The following is a 10,834-nucleotide window of genomic DNA, read 5'->3' as shown; positions in this document are numbered from 1 at the left end:
TATAAACACACTGAAGTCACAGGACAGAACAATCCACCTTGTTTATATGTACACTACTAAGTTTAGCTTATTAATGTCTGCTGGGAATACACTTTAATAAATAGTTCTCCTGTGGTAAGAATCTTCCCATAAAATGCTTAGTCCCTTTTTGAAAAAAGCTAATATTGAATGCATGAAGATCAAGACACTCCAGCTTTTTTTTTAGGTGTAAAGTTTTTATTTTGAAAGCAAGGGAGCATGCAGGTATTTGCCTTCTACAGAACAGCGTCGCTGTGCCAAGACCCAAGGAATGTATCAGTGTCACTTCACAGTTTGTGATTTTTCACTGTAGCCAATATTTGATAAAAGGAAGGAGTGGGATGGGGGGGGGGTTGTGGAGAGAAAGAAACAAGCTCTCCAGTGACGCGTGCCAAACTCGTGGAAGGTAAATCCCCTAATTCATTCTATTCTTCCAGCATTCCTTGGCGGGTGGCCAAGCTAAATATTTCAGCTGGATAAAAAATGTGCTTGTTGTACACAGCCCTTTCTTGACAGGATAGATGGCTGCAGTAGAGGGGGCTTCTCCAAGCAGATAAAGAGGTGACATGTGTGTGTTCCCTTTATCTATTTATTTATTTTATTAAAAGGGAGCTTTATGAGCTGTGATTGGATTAACAGTGAACCCAGGAGAAAGAGTAAAAACAAATTGGGAAACGGGTTTAGCACCCCCACCTTTTTTGTCATCTTCTTTTAGGATTTCCTGGCTGGCTGCCACCTTGAGTCTGTTGAATGTTCTTTAGATAAATCAATTAAAAAGGCTTTAATATTTGGGTGATTGGAGCACAACATATGGGCTGTGGTGCTGGTGTCATGTGGTGCTTGCTGTTAATTGAAATGATTAATGGAGGTGTTATTTTCTTTAAGACTAATTGACAAATATAATGTAATTGAAAGCATGGCAGGCTTTTGAAAATGCTGCTAAATTCTTCCTGAAGCTAGCATTATTTAACTATTTTCTAAATCTAGCAAATAATAAAGTTTGAAAATCAGTATACAGTAACTTGTTACTGAATGTATTTTATAAATGAGTCTTAAAATTCAGTGCATCATGTCCTGCTTGGAAGTTTTAATGAACTTGATAATCAACCCTGTAGAGAACCAACATGGTGTAGTGGTTTAAACATTGGATTATGACTCTGGAGAACAGGGCTCAAATCATTCCTCAGCCATGGAAACCCATTGGGTGACTTGTCACACACTCTCAGCCTGAGAGGAAGACAATGGCAAACCCCCTCTGAAGAAATCTTGCCAAGAAACCATAAGAGTCACCATATGTTGGAACAAATTAACGTTATACAACAACAACGATTCTGTCATACAAGGCCCAAATCTTATCAAATCACCCACTTGAGTCATATTCGCATTACTTAACATTCAGGTAGTGTGTTCTGAGTTGTTTTTCCATTTGTTGACCCTGTGTTTCCCTTCACAAAGGCTCATAGGGCAGCCTATTATTATTATTTATTATTAACCTTTATTTATGAAGCGCTGTAAATTTACACAGCGCTGTACATGCAATCTTTTTAGTTAGCCTAGAGGCCTTGGGCACTTTCATTGAGAGAGAGAGAGAGAAAGAAAGAGAGAGTATGGTGGGTTTGTTTGTTGTTTGTTTGTTTGTTTACAATCTTTATGAATAGGAATGAAAGGTTTACTTCTGAATAAGCATGTACAGGGGCAGAGGATTAAGTATGACTCAGCAGCTCATGTCCACCTTGTGTGCCCACTTGCCTGCCCATAGGCAATTTTGCTTGTCGCTCCCACCCCTGCCAAAGAGCCAGACTTTCACAAAGTAGACATCTCACTGAGCTGACTGCTGGTGGAAGTGTGGAGCCTCTGGCTGTCATTGCCTCCTGCTTTTGGGGGTGAAGTTTGGCTGGGGGTCAGCTAATGAGAAATCACTTGCCTGTAGCTCCTGCAGAAATACAACAGAGGCTGGATGGCCATCTGTCAGGGATGCTTTGATTTGGATTTCCTGCATGGCAAGGGGTTGGACTGGATGGCCCTGGTGGTCTCTTCCAACTCTACGATTCTATGATTCTATGAAATATAGTAATTTTTACCTGCAAGAACTATAGAAACAAAGTAGAATCAAATATTCTAGTTTCTGAGGTTTTCCTGTTATACTCAACCTTCTATTACAGAATTGTGAATTGAGTGTATAGTCTATTCATAGGTAAGTTCCTGACTGGATTCTTGAACTTGGCTTATGAATGTATATGTCTGCTTTTGTAAAAGATTCAGGGAGCTATTTTCTAGTCCTCTGCAGACCTGCTGCTGCGACCTTCCTGCTGCTCACCAGTGGTAAGGGAAGGGAATGGAATTGTGGCAATAATTTAAACAATTAGGATGTAGCTGCTTTGGGCTCCCAGGGGAAGAAAAGTGAGGATGCATTTATTCTGTGAGTGCACCCTCTTTTCTTTCCCAGTCCAAGTTGAGCTCAGTGCTAGACCATCTTTGAATTGCATTTGCACCTCTTCTCCCATTCCTACTGGTTATCAGGAGTAGCAGCTCCTGAGATTTGCCCAGAGTGTGAGGGACACAGAATTGTGTTTGCTTTTGAATTTGCTACAGAATTGTGCTTGCTATAGAATTTCAGCCATGTACCCCGTAATAAAAGCCAGCTCTCCTCTCATGCAATAAAAGACACACACAAATATATACACAGAAAGAGAGTGACGAAGCATATTTTTATTTTAGAATTTGCAATGGCTAGATCATGTGAGTGGGACTACCTGCATTCTTCAGGGTTCCAGTTTGCATTCAAGGTTCTTGTACCTGGTAGTATTTCATGTAGTGGCCAAATACTCAATCTACACTACTGAAATGTGTGAACAGGCCTTTTCTTATACAAACATGTGACAATATATGTTGTTCTTTTAACGTAGGCCTCAAAAAATAAGGATGATGCCATTCATTCTTTGTATTTTGTTGGTTTGGTTTTTACTAAATTATATGAAATGTCTAGCAGTCTGTGGCTGGCATCCTAATAGTGACACATGCAGATATAATTTTGAGTAACACTTCTGTATCTAGTTTTTAACACCTTAAGTATCTCCTTCAACAAGACCCTATCCCAGTGTGCTGCCACATTTGAAGTGTGTGTGTGTGTGTGCTGTCAGGCACAGTTCAATCTTTTCAGTCACTAATTGGCTATGGAGATGCATTCTGGCCAGTGATACTCTTGAGGATGTGTTCAAGCTCCCCCTGAGCTCTAAGGCAGCTCCTTCTTCTCTCTGCTCAAGAACACCCAGAAGAAGCTTGGGTGCATCCTCCCAGCCATCCAGAGGCTGGGCAAGGAGCTGCACCTTGCACCCCATTGTTGTGGTGCACTGGGACACAGACTCTGATATCTTCCATAAGTAGACGGCCTCAGATTTAAATCCACTAGCCTAATGTAAAATCTTCACCCACACTGTGTTATTTGTAGCACACTTTCAGTTAATTAATCTGTTGCTGAATAGCATTGCTCTTTTGTGAGATGTGTGCTTGATCCTTTTTGACAGCTAACTGTAGGTTACCTTTTGGTTCTTTGTAATCAGAAATTCTGAAATTGTGTGGGTGGGCACAAAAAGACTTCTGCAGTCAGTATCAAAGTTCATTCAAAGGGTTTAGTAGATACTGTATACTCTTCAGAACAATAGATACAATTGACTATTAATATTTATCTTTAGTTGTGTCTGAATGACTGGAAAGCTAATTAATTTGTCCTATTTGTTCTGATAGAAGAACAAGATGAGAGGCTAAGCAACACAGATTTCTTTGTGGGCTTCTGCTAATGACCAGACATTTGAAATGTTGGCTGGGCCTGATGGGAAATGTAGCCCAACACATCTGTAAGGCACTAGATTGGGGGAAGTCTGTTCTAAGCGATTTATGAGTGATTCCTTCCATACACATGTAGGAGCAGTAGAAGATGCTTGTACAATGTTCACACGGCATGATGGTCACATTTTCTCTCTATCCCTGTGCAGGATCCATATAGAAGAAAATGTGATGCTGTTCTCAGCAGTGTGTGTTTGTGTATGCTTGACTTTTACTTAGTTCCAACCAGTAAGACTTCAATCAAGCTTTCTTCTAAATATTTTTTTCAAAAGACTCCTTACAAAACATAGAAAGTTTTTCTTACTCTTTTGGATGTAATCTCTTAATACATTTAGTAGTGAATAAACACCCTGTTTATTCAGCAACAGGGGGAGCATGTGTATGTTACCTCTTGACTTATTAGGAGATAGACAACAATTGAGTAATGTGAGGAGGTGAAGAGTAGGGTCTGTGTCAGGAGGTAATTATAGAAGATTGTGGGGTATAAGGTACAATTAAATGTTCACTAAATGCAACAGGTAATATATATATGGCGGATGGAGAATACGAGAGCTTTGGTTCTTAGAAACCAGAGTTTGGAAATGTTCCTTTTTTGAGTACAACTCTTAGATTGCTCTAGCCAACATGGACTTCCCAAACTCTCTCAGGAAGCTATTCTAAAGCTTGGCTGAGTTGAAGAGAGGCTTTCAGCCCAAGGTAATCCTTTGTTACGAAGCCTAGGCATCTGTGTGGTTTTGCTGATGTGCTTTGTAGAGGGTGGTGCCAATTTTGCAGTCTTCCCACACATTGCCAGTCTTCCCCCCCTTAAAAGATCCTTTTATATCAAGAAAGACTCTAACTCATGTGGGGGAAAGTGTGGCCTGCTTGAAATGATTGAAGTGGACTGTGGACGGGAAGTGGCTGTCTTCAGGATAGTGGGTGTTTAGAACAATTAATTCTACAACCAGACTTCCTTGCACCCACTTACCTTGCTTAGAGGAGAATATGAGTGGAAATATTTTAGTAGTATTGCACTCTTCAAAAAAAGGAAGACTCTAATTGGTAAACTAAACTACTGTCCAAAAACTTAACTTCTGCCTAACACCAAAGGAACAAAATATACCAGGTCTCTAAAAGTGATCTCAGAGCATTTGAAAGAGGATGTAATTTCCATAATCATTTAAAAAACAATTTGGACAGAAGAGATCTATTATTATAGTCCCAGCCACCAAAGACTTGGACACCTTAATAACAACAGAGATTGAGCACTGGACATCTTTTTCTTATCATTTAACAGAACCATAAACACCACACCTACCTTTGATAATCTTTGAAAAGAAGTAACAATGAAGTAAAAAAAAGAGACATCTCCATATGCAAACAGATAGTGTTATAGAGATTGCTGACAAGGAGATGCTGTCGTGGCACTAAATACTGTGGGACATGCATTGCAATGCTGAAAAAGAATGACAAAATAATGTGCAAAGTTCCAGACAAAGACAACACTTTAAAATTATAATTAATACTCATACACATTCAAATAAAAACAGCTGGCACCCTGTATTACAGTAACCTAGAGTTACACATAACAACCATGAAAAGTTAGATCAGGGGTAGGCAACCTGTGGCCCGCGGGCCGGATGCGGCCCAGCAAGGCCTTGGGACCGGCCCCAGCCCGGTCCTGCCGCCGATTGCCGCCGGGGCCTTTGGCCTCTCGCGCGCAGGGGCAAGGGGGGCAATTGTCTATAGAAGCCTCAGAAACATGCATTTATATTAAGATTTTTTTAAAAATCAGCAATTTTTTTTGTGTGTCCTCCACTTTTTAAAAAAAAGTGTCCACCATTTGAAAATGTTGTCCTACATTTGTCCCGGTTTATTTATTTATTTAATTTTTCAAAAAAAAAAAAATTATTTATTTATTTATTTATTTTTTGGCTTCAGCCCCCCAGTTGTCTGAGGGACAGCAACCCAGCCCCTGGCTCAAAAAGGATGCCTACCCCTGAGTTAGATTATGGTAAAAACAAACCCATCTTCTATACAATGTCAAAGTTACATGGTACACCAGTGTATATTGAGATTACCATGATCCTTAAAGCACTGTGGATGTCTATGTTAAACTGAGTGCCACTTTTGCAGGCCTAACTTATATGCTTGAGTGCAGACATTCCAAAATGCCATCTACAATATATAGGTGACATCTACGTGCTTCAGTAGCCACAGGTCTGGAATCCTAATAAGAAGATAGTCATTGGCTAGACATTTTAATTTAAACATCACAATGATTGGAACTGAAATACCATTAGGTACAAGTACATTAGAGAAAAGGGAGAACTACTGGATTAACAGCCTAGGACAGGGGATCCAAAACTTTGGACCTCCAGGTGTTTTGGACTTCCGTTTCCAGAAGCCCCAGCCAGCTTGGCCAGGAATTCTGAGACCTGCAGTCCAAATCATCTGGGGGACCAAAGTTTGGGAATCACTGGCCTACGATCATGCTGGGGCTTTATGTTTGTCTAAGCATCCAGTTATGCAAATTGTTCATTCTCTATATTCTATAACTGTCATTATAGCTTACTTTTATTCAGAGAACTTGAAGTATATGAGTGGCTATAAAATTTAAAATATTTCTGTACTAGACTCTTACTATGTGGGATGGGGTATTTTGGTAATATATGTACTTACTGTATATACTCGACTATAAGTCGACTTTATTTATAAGCTGAGAGCAAGTTTTGGGGCCAGAATTATGGATTTTGATATGATCCATGGATAGGTCAAGTGTAAAACTTGGAGGCTCCTTCAGTGTATATATATGAGCTGCAAGAGGGAAGCAGCAATCAATATGAGGCTTCAGTGTTTCAGTCTTCACTCCTGAGACAGTGAAGTGCAAGGGTGGGAGAAGGATTGTTAAACAAACAGCAATCAATCAGTACCCAAAGACTATCTGCTTGGCTCAGGACAGAAAGAAACTGCATGGGGAAATCTGGAAGAGCTGCTATCACATTACCATACTGACCCATAAAGTTGACCTAGGATTTTTGGGTCAGTTTTTGGGCATAAATTTTTAGATTTATAGACAAGTAGAGATAGCTTAGACCAGTGCTACTCAAAGTGGTGATCCATGCATTGGTGCCAGTCCCTGAGCCATTAGCTGCCAATCCCTAACACATTACCAGGAAAGAAAGAAAGAAACAGTTGTAGCCAATGGGTACAAACACAATACCAGTCCCAAGCATGGGGGGGATTCCTTGCCCTCCCCCAACAGATACTTTGAGTTATACTGGCATTGTCTGAAGAGGGAATGGAGATTAATTACTGAACAATTGCTTGGGCTTTCAAGATACACTTTTCCAGTTGCATCTCCGCACCTGGTATAACCTAGCATGGGGGTGGGGCTTCCAGGGTGGAGAGTACTCTTTCCCCCATGCTGCCCTGTCCTTTTCCTGATGAGGAAAATGATGGGATGGTGCAGGGGATGGGAGTGAACATGGAGGGAGTGTGGGGACCACACAGGGGAGGGGAGTGCACATGGGAAGTCCAGTGACAATGTGGGGTGGGTGGGAGTGCATATGGGGGAGCTCAGGGACAATGTGGGAGGATAGCAGCATGCAAGGGGACAGTGCTGGGGGAGCACAGAGGGAGGGCCTGACCAGGTGTCACCCCTTTCTGAGTTGTCACCAGGTTTGGTTGCACCACCACACAACCCTGGTGGTGCCACTGCACTTTTCATTGTCATCATGCTATCTTGTGAGTAAGGGGTTGTGCACACTGACCATAAAGGCCAGCCTGGGGGCAGAGTTGGGGTATAGTGCCCACAGGAGGTGCCTAAGGAGTGCCGTAACACCATGGCGCCAAGGCTATTATGCCCTTTCCAAGATGCAAAAAGGAGCTATTTTTATGGCTCCTTTTTGCGCCCTGGAAAGGCCAGATTGGAGCAGCAGCGTGTGGTTACAGCGGCCCCAATCCACCACCCCTTGGAGGCAGTCTGCACAGCCTCTAAGTCCACAGTACAGAAGTAACAGAGTATATGCATCATTGCTGTAAATCTTCTTGGCGACTCATTGAGTAGAAAGACAAAGTAGAAATAGAAAAAAAAATGTGATTATCATGCTCTCCAGATGGAGTTTTCATAAATTTAAGATTAAAGTTCCTTTGATATGCACCCACAGTTGTTTTAGTGCATGAGGTGGGTGCGCGCGTATCTCTACATATCAGGTATCCCACCTTCCTTGTCATGACAGCTCTCATGATATTGATTATCTTCTGTGGTATTCATGAACATTTTCTACTCCATCCAGTAAACAAAGAACATTGAAAAGTAACAATGCAAATGTTCTGATAGATAGACAAACTAACATTTATTTTTGGAGAAGATCACAGAGTGCACTTATATTACTGTCTAAGTGCAAATGTACCAGCCATAATTAAGTTAATGCTCCCCAAGTGTAAATGTAGCAGTGTCCATGTACCTTTCTGATATGATATTTCTGTGGATTACGACTTACGTTTTAGGTACAATGTGTTACAGAAAGATTGTGGGCATAGATAGCCCTTGTGATGTACTTGCGTTGTAGATATGGGGACTATTTGAAGGTTCTTTTAAATATCGTGTCATTAATGTTAAAGTGGTCCAACAGTGCATAAGAAAATAATTTCCAATTTAATTCTAGCAATATACATTTTAGATAACTCTAGAGGGTCTTTATTATATATAAGATGCACAGAACCTATGTCAAAGCTTTAACGTTATTTATACCATAATACCTTTAAAACAGTTGCATAATGTTTAATAAATAAAAATAAATATATGGTACTTTTAAAAATCTAAATTTGTGTTTTAAATATCATATTGTTTGTATAATGGAAGAGTAAATCAGATGAAAGGATAGTCCTAGTATTTTTGTTTATTTTTGAAACGTTTGGGTAATCAGAATTATCAGGCCAGTCTTAGCAGAGTTTATTTTGTTAATTGCTCTTGTTAAGCCTAATTACTAAATGGGGTGGAGTAGAAAGAAAGGGGAGGGAGGAATACTCAGAGGAAGAAATTCTAAAATCCAAGACTCCCATTCCAGGCAGGATTAGATGAGAGTGTCAGAGTGAGCAGCAGAAAGCATGTATGGTGTGTGTTCGTGGATGCATGGGTGCGTGGTGTGTGCATGGGTGTATGGTGTGAGTGAGTGACAACAGACAGACATATGGACTAAAACCTTGGGATGTGGAAAGGAAGACTAGAAACTTGTCCTTAATGGCTAATCAAAGGTAATGGTAAATATCATAATGCAATAGATTTATATTTGTGAATTAGTTAATGGCAGTTTTTCAATGGTGCAATTTAAATATTTTGTATGACAATACTTTTTTATTTTTATGTATTGCCCCCATGGTTATTTTAAATACTACTCATGCATTTATCTTTCAGTCGCTGTGGGACTCCATATTTCAGTCATTTTGGCACCTCATGTTTGTCTGTTTTTTTAAAAAAATAACAAGGTGTTGTTTTGTAGCAGGCATAACAAGTTAGTTTCTAAAACCAACATGCCTATAATGAAGGAGCCAACATTTTTTTCTTTTTATTATTTTGAGCCTTGGACATTCTGATATATTCACATTCTACTCCTCCAGGTAGCATTGCATGGTTTTCCCATTCTTTGGCATCATCCTATAAAACCATTTTTCACCTGATAAAAATATCAGTAAACAAAACTGTACAACATAGATGGAGTTTTAGTAGTGTTATCTTGTGTGTTTATGACTAGAAGGGTTTTTTTTTATTGCTGGGATACTAACATGAATTTGCATCTTGGTTGGTTTAATTACACTTCTTTATGTGTTGCTAAAACTTTTTAGTGCTGTGCATCAAATAACACTACATTAATACACAGTGGAGAAAATGCTACTGTTCTGTAACAAATGAGTGTTTGGGTGGCATGGGCAAGTAAGTAACATGAGTGATTTTTCCTGGCTAGTTGGAGATACTGCCGAGTAAATGTGTTTACTTTTTCCCCCCACCAGTATTTATACTAGTTAATGTGTTGCTCCAGATAATTCTGTTTCCTGAGTCCATCTTTCAGCTTGCTCCTTTCCTTCCTAGTTGACAAATGGTTTGAGTTTTGACACAGTTTTATCAGCTGGGCTCCTGCTGGGTGCTGCTTGCTTTTGCTTTTATCATGGAAAGTAAATTATTTGCAATATTCTAACTAGCAGTTGGCAGGTCCAATTTAGTATGAACTGACCTGTTGTCTCTTCTTTGCAAAGCCCAGTTGTTACCCTAAATGGAAACAAAAGATTTGGGGCATTCTTTATAACAATCTGTTCCCTCCTTTTTACAGCAAAGCAGTTCTCCATTTATTTAGTGAGCAATAGCTCCATATGCTGAAAGATAAGCTGAGATGTCAATTGGAGTATCCTCATTGGTCTCTAGAATGTTGTGCCTTGTTAAAAAGAAATGTTTTTATCAGTAGAGTGGGGGGATTACATTGATATGAGACAGTAAGGGGGGAAAAATAAAAACTATACTTATAATGATCCCCCCTACAGAAACTCTTTGTAGAAGGGAGACTCTGTGGACTTATTTTTAATATTATTTTTATTTTATTTTTTATTTAAATGGAGATTAGTAAAAACATCAGTTGAGGAGTGATGCTGTCCTACCACTCACAACAGCCAATCTAACAACAAAGAAACCAGGAAACAGCACCACAAAAGGTTGGGCTGTGTGTGGATGATACAAATTTAATCTCAGTGCACTGAAGAAATTGTGCTAAAATTTTAAGTGTAGAGAAGCCTGTGATAATACAGAAAATGTTAGCTATATTGTGTAGCACTTTTCTAAAAAAATTATATTTTGTAAAAAAAATTTCTGGCATGATAAAATAGAGTGGCATGGGACATAGTGCAGTTATAATAACAACAAAGAAGGAATACTGCTAACTATGAAATATATAGTAATTCCATATTTTTTGTTGAAGAAATATTCTGAAGCAAATATTTTTTC

General features: G+C 39.5%; 1 protein-coding gene across 1 annotated transcript in view; it reads left to right on the top strand.

The window, feature by feature from the left end:
- The first annotated feature begins 8,949 nt into the window (after positions 1–8,949).
- PRDM1 (PR/SET domain 1) overlaps positions 8,950–10,834 on the top strand; it is a 40,263-nt gene continuing 38,378 nt past the window's right edge. Inside the window, exon 1 of the mRNA XM_042453933.1 lies at positions 8,950–9,099. The gene's annotated coding sequence lies outside the window, so the exon portion shown is untranslated. The remainder of the gene's footprint in view (positions 9,100–10,834) is intronic.

The sequence above is a fragment of the Sceloporus undulatus genome, chromosome 1, assembly GCF_019175285.1.
Source record: "Sceloporus undulatus isolate JIND9_A2432 ecotype Alabama chromosome 1, SceUnd_v1.1, whole genome shotgun sequence".
NCBI classification, from domain to species: domain Eukaryota; kingdom Metazoa; phylum Chordata; class Lepidosauria; order Squamata; family Phrynosomatidae; genus Sceloporus; species Sceloporus undulatus.
Note: the sequence above shows the minus strand (reverse complement) of the source record. Positions and strands in the feature narration are given on the sequence as shown.